The sequence below is a fragment of the Rattus rattus genome, chromosome 10 (genome assembly GCF_011064425.1).
Source record: "Rattus rattus isolate New Zealand chromosome 10, Rrattus_CSIRO_v1, whole genome shotgun sequence".
Taxonomy (NCBI): domain Eukaryota; kingdom Metazoa; phylum Chordata; class Mammalia; order Rodentia; family Muridae; genus Rattus; species Rattus rattus.
In genome coordinates, this window is record NC_046163.1 from 3,700,706 (window position 1) to 3,711,667 (window position 10,962).

Here is a 10,962-nt window from a genome sequence, read left to right on the forward strand (position 1 = left end):
TTGTTCGCTCTGAGCACCCACAGTAATACAGGGATGAGTCTTCTGCCCCATTCCAGGGGTGAGCAAGCCCCAGGCCCGCCTTCAAGAACTGTCCGACCCAGTCCTGCCAGGAGATCCTCTCAGTGGCCTGCCTGCCCCGCCGGCCTCACCACATCCTCACCAACCACTGCTCCAGTCTTGTTGCTAAGGGACACCTTCCCATTTACTCAGGCTCTGTGGGATGGCTTTGTTGCCATGGCAATGCATCAATGTGGAGAGGGAGAGGGAGAGAGAGAACATACTCTTGTGTGTGGTAAGTGTTGGGACTACTGCTGAATGCAGGGGTGGGGTTCTAATTTGATGATTGCCAGGGTCAACAAGACAGGTGTGTCTACCCCGTCTGGGGACGCAGCTGTCATTCCACTGAAGTCTGGAGTGGTTATGCAAGGGGTGTGTGTGTGTGTGTGTGTGTGTGTGTGTGTGTGTGTGTGTGAGCATACACATGTCTGGACATTTAGCACAATGGGGAGGGCGGGATGAGACACCTGGTACAGACATAAATCCTGAACTCAGCTGAAATCACACTGAAGTGTCGTTTTCCCCCTAAATCACTCCCTCTGTCTATATATCATAGGACAGCAATGGTCAGGGATTAAAATACTTTGTCCAGCCAGGTCCTGTTGTCCCCACTGATTTTTAGAGCCGAGGCCACTTGGGCTGAGGCAGGTTGGTCTATCCTCAAGTCTCTGCGGTCCATCTCTGTCTTCTCTGCCAAGGACATAGTGGCTCTTAGGGTAAGCAGCTCTGATTATCATTTCCTACTTCTGAATATTCACTGAACCCCCAAGCCTCAAGCAGATGGCTTTGCAGCTCACCCAGCCGATGGGAGTCACAGTCTTTTAGATCCTGATGCCCCAAGACATGGATATTCATACTGTGTCCATTCTGCTGAGGAGAAAAATTGAGACAGAGGCCTCTTACATCTTCAGAGAAGATTGAGGTCTCCAGCCTTCCCTGGGTCTCTGAAGTGCTCTGGGGGACCACTCTGCACTCTCTCTCTCTCTCTCTCTCTCTCTCTCTCTCTCTCCTGTGTGTATGTGTTTGAGTGTGTGCGTGTGTGTGTGTGTGTGTGTGTGTGTGTGTGTGTGTGTGTGTGTGAATGTGTGTGAGCGGAGGGGCATGTGTGTGTGTGTATGTGGATGTGTGTGGTGTGGTGTGTGTGTGTGGGGTGTGAGTGTGGTGTGCGGGTGTGTGTGTGGTGGTGGGGGGGGTGTGTGTGTGTGTGTGTGTGGTGAGCGGGGTGGGTTGAGAGTGTGTGAGTGTGTGAGTGTGTGTGTGTGTGTGTAGTGTGTGTGTATGTATGTGTGGGTGTGTGTGAGCATGTGTGTGTGTGTGTGTGTGTGTGTGTGTGTGTGTGTGTGTGTGTGTGTGTGTGTATGTGTGTGTGTGTGTGTGTGTGTGTGTGTGTGTGTGTGTGTGTGTGTGTGTGTGTGTGTGTGTGTGTGTGTGTGGGGTGTGTGTGTGTGTGTGTGTGTGTGTGTGTGTGTGTGTGTGTGTGTGTGGGTGTGGGGTGTGTGTGGATGTGTGGATGTATGTGTGTGTGAGCATGTGTGTGATCATGTGTGTGTGTGGGTGTGTGTGTGTGTGTGTGTGTGTGTGTGTGTGTGTGAGTGTGTGTGTGTGTGTGTGTGATCATGTGTGTGTGTGTGGTGTGTCTGTGTGTCTGTGTGTGAGAGCATGTGTATGTGTGTGTGAGCATGTGTGTGTGTGTGTGCGTGTGCGTGTGCACGAGTGCGCGCGCCAGAGGTGCTTTATAGCTGGTCACAGCCTCCCTGTTGGATGCCGTGAGCCTTCTGGGGAAAGAAGTGGAACATGCTTGAACTCTGGGTTTACAGGAATTATTCAAATGTGCTGCCCACACAGTCTGTGAGGCAGAGCGGCTTCCAGATTCCCCATATATCCCTCAGGCACCCAAAGATGCCATCCTATCTGCAGAGCAGTGACATGTTGCTGGCGACAGAGAGGGAGGGGCTGCCCTGCTCCTCGCTCCAACCCTGTGGTGCTCAGGTCTGCCAGAATCACACACTGAACCACCCTGGCCTCTCCCGAAAACTCAAATTCTCCCCGGGAGGAAGGAAGGGGATGCTGAAGGAAGGACCCCAGGAGAGGGGGCTCTTAGGAACACTACCAGCTGAGAGCCTCTTGCCTGATCCTCTCTATGGGGAGGGGTAAACGGCTGCAAAGAAGGGGGGGAGGAGCGATGGGTGCCATATTTACATCTGGGAACTCAGCAGCCCCATGAGAGAGGGACCATTACCATCCCCCATGAGGATTGAAAACAAGCCACAGCTAGAACAGACCAAGGGGATGCAGACTATGGGACTTTACAGCCTGAGGTCTTGATCAGAGGGTAGCAGAATGGGTGACCCACAGTAGCAGGAGGCCCTGTGCAGTACCTCAACTACTGAGCTGTCTGAAGAGATATGCGCAAGAAACTGGGCGTGGTTGAGTGGGGGACACCAGAGTTTGGCACTGGGAACTGACCCTGCAGCTCTGTGACTGCTATGCAAGCTCTCTCCCCTAAATCACACCCCACCTCTTTATATTGGACCCCATACCTAGACCAGACATATCTTGAGCTTTCTACCCCTTTGCCTCGGCCTCCCGAGGAGCTGGGATCGCAGCCATGAGCCCCTCTAAGGCAATGCCTTTAAAGGGAGGTGAGCTCAGAATTCTGAGGGCAGCGCATGCTGGACAGGATGATCTGACAGTCCTGGGCCAGGTCGCTGGCCTTATATTGTTTCCACTGTCATCTGTCCTCTGAGAAGCTGTGCTGGGGCAGAATAAGGCTTCTGTCCTCTGCCCCCAGCCAATGTTGTCTTGACATGTGACGGTCCTTCTGGGCACCTCTCCCCAGTGGACAGTGAGATGCATAAGAACAGGGCCCGAGTAGAAGGATCTAGTACTGGTGGCATACAGTGAGAGCTTCAAAAATGCTCGTTGGGCGGACAAATGATGGTAGTGGTTTTCTCTCTAGTGCTTGTCCAGTCTTCGTGAACCAACCCCTGGGCTAGGACTTTAGTATATATTATCTCTGATATGCCCCACGGCCAGATGAGATTGACTTTAGTCTCTTTGTCTAGTGATGCAAAATCAGGCTCAGAAAGGTTAGGTCACTTGCCCAAGAGCACACAGTAGTAAAGAGAGCTCTGAGTATGAAGGCACACTTAAGAAACCCAAGGCCCTGTCCAGCCTAGCACACTGCTGCTCCAACCATGACTCTTTTTTTTTTTTTTTTTTTTTTTTTTTTTCCTGGTAGCACAGACACACAGGTCTGTGAATATTCTAACCATCCTTCAAGTCAGGTCCTTTTCTGTCCACTGCCGGGGCTGCCACAGTTCAAGACTATCACTCTTCACTAGGCTTGACCTTTGACCTTGCCCCCACCCCCGTCCGAGGGAGAGGGTGTCCTAAGGTGACCTGGTGAGATCGCTTTCCTGAGATGTTCCACGCTGCTCCATGTCATCCTGGCTCGAGAATCGCCTCTGTTCTCTTCCAGTGACCCTCAGCTCAGACAGAGCACAGGGACTGTCCCTGGGCCACCCAGCACTGACCTCTGCACTGCACCAGTGTCACAATGGGACCAGGTTCTGAAGGCTCAACTGCCTTCAAAATCATGCCCCCTCTCCCTCCCTCTCCCCCCTCCCTTCCCCTCCCTCTTCTCCTCCTCCTCCCCTCCCCTCTCCCCCTCCCTTCTCTCCCACCTTCTCTTTATAAGTTGGTTACCTCAAGTATTTGTTACAGCAATGAAAAGCAGACTTGAGCCTTCCACTTGCTTCCCTTCTGCACAAACTCCTGGAGGGCTAGGGTCCGGGTATTATTTATCCTCTGTGCTCAGAAGCCTGGTTACTGCTTGACATGCAGAAGATGTTCAGAAACTGTTTATTGGGACCTTTTGACCTTACCCCCTGGCTCTCTGAAACTCTACCCTTTGGCCTCATCTTCTCTAATCCTCTACTTAGCCATAGTCCAGCCCCCTAACATGCCTCCCTGCTCCCTGTCTTTGCTATCCTCCTCCTCCTCCTCCCCCTCCTCCTCCTCCTTCTCTTCTTCCTCCTCCTTTTCCTTCCCCTCCCCCCTTTTTCTTCCTCCTCTTCTTGAGAGTGGGTCTCACTGCTTGGCTGGCCTGGAATCCACTGGGGAGACCAGGTTGATCTTGAACTTATAGTGCTCCCTCTGCCTCTTCCTCCCGAGTGCTGGGTCTGCAGGCAGGCCCTTGCCACCGTGCCTAGGCCCAGGTATTCCTAGTCACTCATGGAACAGGACAAGCATCCTCTGCCCCAAATCCAGAGGCTCGGCTGTAGGCACTCTTCGCAGCCCTTCAGCTTGTAGCAGCCAGCCACAGCTGCACAAAGTGCTCATGCCCAGAAAAATCTACAGGCCTTGGTAGAGAAAGTAGCAAAGAGCTGGAAGGCCCTCTGTGGGGTGTCAACCACCTGTAAGTCACTCTCCTGTGGTTGTGACCTCAGGCCTACATCCTCTCTCCAACACCACATTCTCCTCAAGCCAACAGTTTGATTCAAAGCACCCTTCTCAAGGGCACCCAGATTGCAGAAGCTATGTGCCATGCCTGCTAAAAGGATCGAGGGCAAGGACCTCCTTGAAGTAGTGCCCGCAGAGCACAGGAAGCAAGGAGAGAAGGGCCCTGCATAGGGACACAGTCCCTCAGCTCACCCCAGCGCTTTGTTTAGCTCGTGTGTGTGCATGCGCGTTTCACCCAGAGCTATGTGCACCCACCACATACCTTCTTGGTGCCATGGAGCCCGAAGCTGTCAGATCTCCTAGAACAGGAGCTACAGACAGTTGTGAGCAGTCATGCGGGTGCTAGGAACTGAATCTGGGTCGTTTGTAAGAGCAGCAAGTACTCAGAACTCTTAACCATCTCTCCAGCCCTGGCCGACGGGGAGGGGTGTTTTTTGACCCCTGAAGTTAAAACAGTGTGGATAGAACGATGGCTGACCTGGGTTCTAAACCTTACTCTCGATGACTACCTTGGGCCTCTTCAGTCTCCTTTCTGAGACTCAGTTTCCCGTTGTGTAAAATGAGAACTGACTTAGCACTATCTATCTGCAAAGCTTCTTAGATGATTCACTTGACCAAAAGGACAGAGTTCCTCTTCACAGTGGGATGCTGTGCGGGAAGGAACTCTTCCTCCAGGCCATGGAGAGGCAGAGCTGGGGGAGGGGTTCAGGGAGATATTATCAGGTAAGTGACAATTTCACACTCCAGAAGAGAAGAGAGGAGACTAGCCAAGGCCCTGTGCTGGGACATTAGCTCTTAGGTGCTAGGCGCTGGGGGACGAATTGGCACTCCGCAGGTTTGGTAGAGAACAGTTAGAGACCTGTCCGGTGTGGTCCAGGCCAAAGGGCCTCACCCTGTACTCAGGGTCAGCTTATGAGGGGAACAAGAAGAAGCACGGCTTTAGTTCCCAGAGTGGGAGAAAGGGGTGGCCCCCGGGACAGAGGGAGAGCAGGGGATTGGCAGTGGCTGTGGGCAGGGCCGGTCCGGACAAAGGCGGAGTCAACTTGTACACGTGAAAAACTCTGGCTGGGGCCGGGCTTTTGCCTTCCTCCTCCTCCTCCTCTTACCCACCTTCCTGCACCCCTCCCTTCTCCCTCCTCCCTCAGCTCAGATTGCAGCTTTTGGGGGGTGGAAAACCGCTCACCTTTCCAGAACCGGGAAGAGCCAGGGTCCCGAGTAGGGACCCCGGCGGGGCGCGGGGCGTGGGGCGCGGGGCAGGGCACCTAAGCCTGGCAGCGCGGCCGCGGAGGGCGGGAGCCGGCTCGCCACGACCGGGACACGCACAGAGTCCGCGGCGGCGGCCGGAGAGGGGCACCGCGCCGGGCAAGCTGAGCAAAGGTAAGCCGAGCGGCCCTTAAAGGGGCCGTCTGCCTTTGCGCTGGAGATTTGGGTAAAATTTCCGAGCTGCCGTAGGCGATGGGCGCTCGGCAGGCGCGCTTGTGTTTTGGGGTGGGGTGGGAGGGTGAAGGATGCCCTCGGAAAGCCACTCCCAAGTTCCAGGTGCTGAGACAGAACGCGTGCCCCGCGGGGACTCTGGATCCGGGACTCCCTTTGGCCCTGTGCTCCGTCGGAACCCTACAAAAGCAAAAGTTCCCTCCCAGGCACAAGTGCCTTCCTTCTGGGAAGGACAAGGGTCAGGAGTCCGGATAATGAAGGGATCCAAGAGAGTGTAGGGCCAGATCGCCACCTCGAAGGGCTTTCTGGGCTTTAGTGAACTTTCCAGCCCCACAGGCCATGGCTGGTAGGCCAGAGACCTGGGGAAAGCTGAGGACAGGTGAAGCCCGTAGCGTTGGCTGCGTGGTGAATAGGGTCGCTAGGGAACGCCTCTCTTCTCTTGGGGTAAGTCCAGAGAAGCGATGAACCTCCCCTCTTCATCAGCTGTGGACAGCAATTAATACCGCGTGGGAAAGGAGTGTGGGTGGCTTGGTCTTCAAAGACATGTTTGGAGGCCACAAACAGGACTCTGAAAATGGAGTGGGTCAGAGGCCCTGTTCCACCCTGTTGGGGGACAGGCCCCTGAAGGCCTTGTGGTTGTTCCCCCCCCACCCCCCCGTACTAAGGGGTCAGCACCCCTTTCCAGCCCCAGCAGCCTCATACATTTCTCTTAAGCCTCTCACAGGAGCAGGGGTGGAACTGGGGGGTAGAGGCAGTCCTCAGAACCTTCTGAGCTGTGGCTGCTGCTCTCTGCCCCTCTGCCATCCCAGTTTGGCCTTCAGCAACCTTGCCCAGCCTCCTCAGCTGTGGTGTGTGGCCTGGGCCCTGTGGTTCGCAAACACTACCAGTTGGCCCCCGCCCTATCAGATGTGAGATTCTGTGTAGACACACAGTACATAGTGAGGTGGGGTAGGGGTGCTGGGGGAGCCAAATCCTTGCATCTCAAGACCGCTTGTCTATATTGTGCCTTGGGCCTGGGATATCTTCTGGGGTGTGGCCAACAGGCAGCTGTGGCTGTGGCCTTGGGCTGCATCATGAAAGTCCCAGAGAGAGGCTCCCTCTGCCCCAGCTAAGCTCCTGTCTCCATTCTCTACTGTGTGCCAAGCAAGGTGTCATAATAATGTCATTATATTTCATGAGTGTTATCACCAGCCAAGGGACAGATTGGGGGGTGGGGTGGTGGTAGGGGATGGGGATGGGAGTGACACGAAGGTGTGATCCGGTCTACTTCTATCTGACCCCAAGCCTATTCAACCCCTGCTCCACCTGGGCAGGGCCCAGCCTGGGTTGGAACCCTCAGGAAGGATGGGGGTAGTTCTCTTAAGTAATGAGGCTCCCTAGGCAGAACCCAGCTTTACCAGAGAGACAATAATCTGAGAAGCAAGTGGATTCCTAGTCCGGGATTGTGCAGGGAGGGGATAGATAGATGGCCTAAGATCCAGGAGGAATGGAGCTGTGTGTCTTCATCAGTTCTGCTCCCAGGAGAAGAGGCCCCACTTGGAGGGAAAAGCCTGTCTTGGATCTTCTGACTCCTACCTGGCTCTAGCCTCCTCGTTTGCTCCCTCCTCCTCCTCCTCCTCCCTCCTCCTCCCACTCCTCTTCCTCCTCCTCCTCCCCCCTCCTCCTCCTCCCTCTTCTCCCTCCTCCTCCTCCTCCCCCTTCCTCCTCCTCCCCCTCCTCCTCTTTCTTCTCCTCTTCTTCTTCCTCCTCCTCTTCTTCTTCTTCTTCTTCCTCCTCTTCTCTCCTCTCTCCTCCTCCCCTCCTCTCCTTCTCCTCCTCTCCTTCTCCTTCTCTCCTTCTCCCTCTCCTTCTCCCCTTCTCCTCCTCCTTCTCCTCCCCTCCTCCTCTCCTCCTCCTCCTCCTCCTCCTCCTCCTCCTCCTCCTCCTCCTCCTCCTCCTCCTCCTCCTCCTCCTCCTCCTCCTCCTCCTCCTCCTCCTCCTCCTCCTCCTCCTCCTCCTCTTCCTCCTCCTCCTCCTCCTCCTCCTCCTCCCCCTCCTCCTCCTCCTCCTCCTCCTCCTCCTCCTCTTCCTCCTCCTCTTCCTCTTCCTCTTCCTCCTCCTCCTCCTTTCCTGATTCCTCCTTTCCTTCCCTGAGTTTGGGACCTGGAGGGGAGAAAGGATGGCCAAACCTAAGCTGTTCCCAGACTCCTGCGCCTGTTGATTCTGTGGCTCCCAGCAAACTCTCGAACTTGCTCATTGTCGTGTGTGGAGAGGAGCTTCTAGTAGAGAGGGTTATGGTTGTATAACACATGAAGGCTGAGGTGATGGTGTGGTGGTAAGGATTAGGAAAGGCAATGTCCAAGTGGTGCCCAAGGCTGACTCTGGGGCAGGAGACGTAAAACTCCATCAAGCCAAGGCCTTGGCTACAACTTTTGCCTCTCTGGGCTGGAGAGGAGAGTTCTCTATAAGAGCATGGGGGAGCTGAATGCAAGCACGTGAGGAAGGGCCAGCGGTCTGTGCTAGCCTTCTAGGGACTGGTGGGCCAAGTAGGCATTGAGCTGCAGGGATAGAGACCTTTAGCAGGACCCTGCCCTTGGGCTGAGAGGACCCTTTCCTGGCACTTAATTATTTGCAGTCCCTGTTCTGCTCTGCTGTCCACGAAGGACTGGCTGGCTGAGTTCCAGACCCACCTGCTTAGCTTCACTTCTTTGGGAATAAGTCACATTTCTTTCCCTGGGCTGTGTGTCTCCCAGTAACCCTTTCTCTCTTCTTCCCTGGACCTTTGCTCTCTAGGCATTTGCTGATGAGCTGGCATTTTCCCATCTCAGAGGGTAGGAACACACCAAGGTTAGCGCTGGTTCCTGCAGCCACATGTGCTCACGTGTGCGCGCGCACACACACACACACACACACACACACACACACACACACACACACAGAGGCTCGCAGGTGGCCAGAGGCCGTGGATCACTATAGGGCTGGAAGCCAGGTCCAGCATACACCAGCCTGTGGCAAAGCATAAGGGGGAAGGACAGAGGATGCAGGTGCCTTTCGGCCTGCTCAGTCTGCTAGAGCCAGGATGTTCTCTCAAGGCCCTGTCAGCTGAGGGGGGGGGATCGGGAGGCAGGGCCTGAGGTTTGGCTTTGAGTTGAAAAGGGTCACAGAGCTGCCAGACAGCAAGCAGGACCCTGGTAAGTCAGGACAGGGAAGACATTGGCCCAAAGTTTGGAAGGAACCATGTTGATACATCCCACTGGGTATGTACGCCCTGGATATATCACGCCCTCCTTTTGACACAGGGTCTCTCTACATAGCCCTGGCTGTCCTTGGACTCACTATGTAGACCAGACTGCCTTTGAACTCACAGAGATCCTCCTGCCTCTGCCTCTCAAACGCTGGGAAACTAAAGGCATGTGCCACTGTGCTGGGCTGACTTTTTTTTTTTAACAGTATGTGTGTTTAGGCCAGAGATTGGTATCGTTGGATGTCTTTTTCATGCTTCGTGGTTTCTTTGGTTTTGTTTTTTTGTTTTAATCTTTTCTTGAGACAGAGGCTCTTGCTCATCCTGGAGCTCACCCTGTTGATCAGGCCAACTGGCTGGCCACCTGTCCTTGGATTCCCCTGTTTCTGCTGCCTTCTAATGGGGTTACAAGGCTGCACTGCTGTGCCTGGCTTTTCCATAGATGCTGGGGATTTGAACTCATGTCCTCTCTCTCCCTCCATTAGCTGAAGTCATCCTTGGAAGCAGGTGGAGTCGAAAGGATGGCCCCAGAGAGGCTGGTTGATTTTCTCAATCACTATTTACATGCGTATGTCTCCGGCTAGCCGCTGGTGAAGCTCGGTGTATAATCCTGCCCCGCCACTCAATAGCTGGTTGCCTTTGGGTGAGCAATTTGCTCCCCACAAGCTTCAGCCTCCGAAATTTAAAATGGTTCATGTGGTTTTGAGGATTGCAGTGAGGTCATGTCTCCCACAGGCCTTAGCTTCTTGCCTTACCTGATGTCATTATGGAGGGCCAACGGTGCATGGAGTTGCTGGGCCTGCGCTGGGGTCTTTTCTGATGGCGGGATCTCTGTAGTAGGGACATAAGGACTTGGTCCCCAGGGTAGGGGGAGAGTTCTCTTACAGCACCCCTTGCCTCGCTCTGCCGTATCAGAGGGAATTCTGAGAAAGCTCCAGCCTGATTCTGCCCAGTCATTTTTACACCACTCCCTCTCCAGTCTGGGAAGCCCCTTCAGCAACCAAGCCTTCCCTCGGAAACTCTCGCCTGGTGACTAGATGTAGGCAGCATAGCCATTGTTTCCATGTGCTGGTGGAACTCACTTCCTGGAAGTGGGCGTGTGGCTGGAGGGCAGGGTCTTCAGGCTAGGTTTGGCCAGCCAGGACATCACAGAGCCTCTCTCTTTGCTCTAAATGTGTTGATGCTGGGCACCCCATTCTGAGCTGATTCTCACATGAGGCCACATCTCCAAGCAAGGCAGCCAGAGGGCATCCTCTGGTCCCCAGTGGCTCTGACACTGAACTGTATACTCACTTCTGGTCTCAGTTCTGCCTGTCGCTCTGAGGAGCCTTGGGCAGATAACTTTCTCAGTCTGATCTGCCTGCCTTGAGAAATAGAAGCCTAGACCAGAGATTTCTAAACCCCATCAGGCTCTCGGATGACGCCATCTTTTGCCAGTAAGCTGTGTCGTGAGGCCCCAGGAGGGCCTTATCCTTGCAACCCTCCAAACTTCACAGCCCAGATGCTTCTCTCCACTGAGGTCTGAGTACCCAGTCCTTGCCATGACTCAGAGGGGCAAAGAAACTCAAGGAGGCCTCATCCTTGACTCAAGTTGGAGGAGAAAAGTACTACCAAAGACGTGGGCACAGGATTCAAATGCTACATAAATACCAGATACTCAAGGGCAGGGACTGTGTGTTACGGCCCCTTCCAAACATAGACCTGCTTTTGAATGGTCTATGAAGTACGAATTTGTTGTTTTTTTTTTTTTTTTTCTTTTTTTCGGAACTGGGGACCAAACCCAGGGC

The 10,962-nt window shown here is 54.3% G+C and overlaps 1 protein-coding gene across 2 annotated transcripts in view; it reads left to right on the top strand.

Moving 5' to 3' along the window:
• The first annotated feature begins 268 nt into the window (after window positions 1–268).
• The window catches only part of Cdk18 (cyclin dependent kinase 18), a 32,958-nt gene continuing 22,264 nt past the window's right edge, over window positions 269–10,962 (top strand). The window contains exon 1 of one of the 2 annotated variants that reach the window (XM_032915199.1): window positions 269–292. The gene's annotated coding sequence lies outside the window, so the exon portion shown is untranslated. Of the gene's footprint in view, window positions 293–5,592; window positions 5,899–10,962 lie in introns of those variants that run through there. The other variant, XM_032915198.1, reaches the window with a different exon arrangement.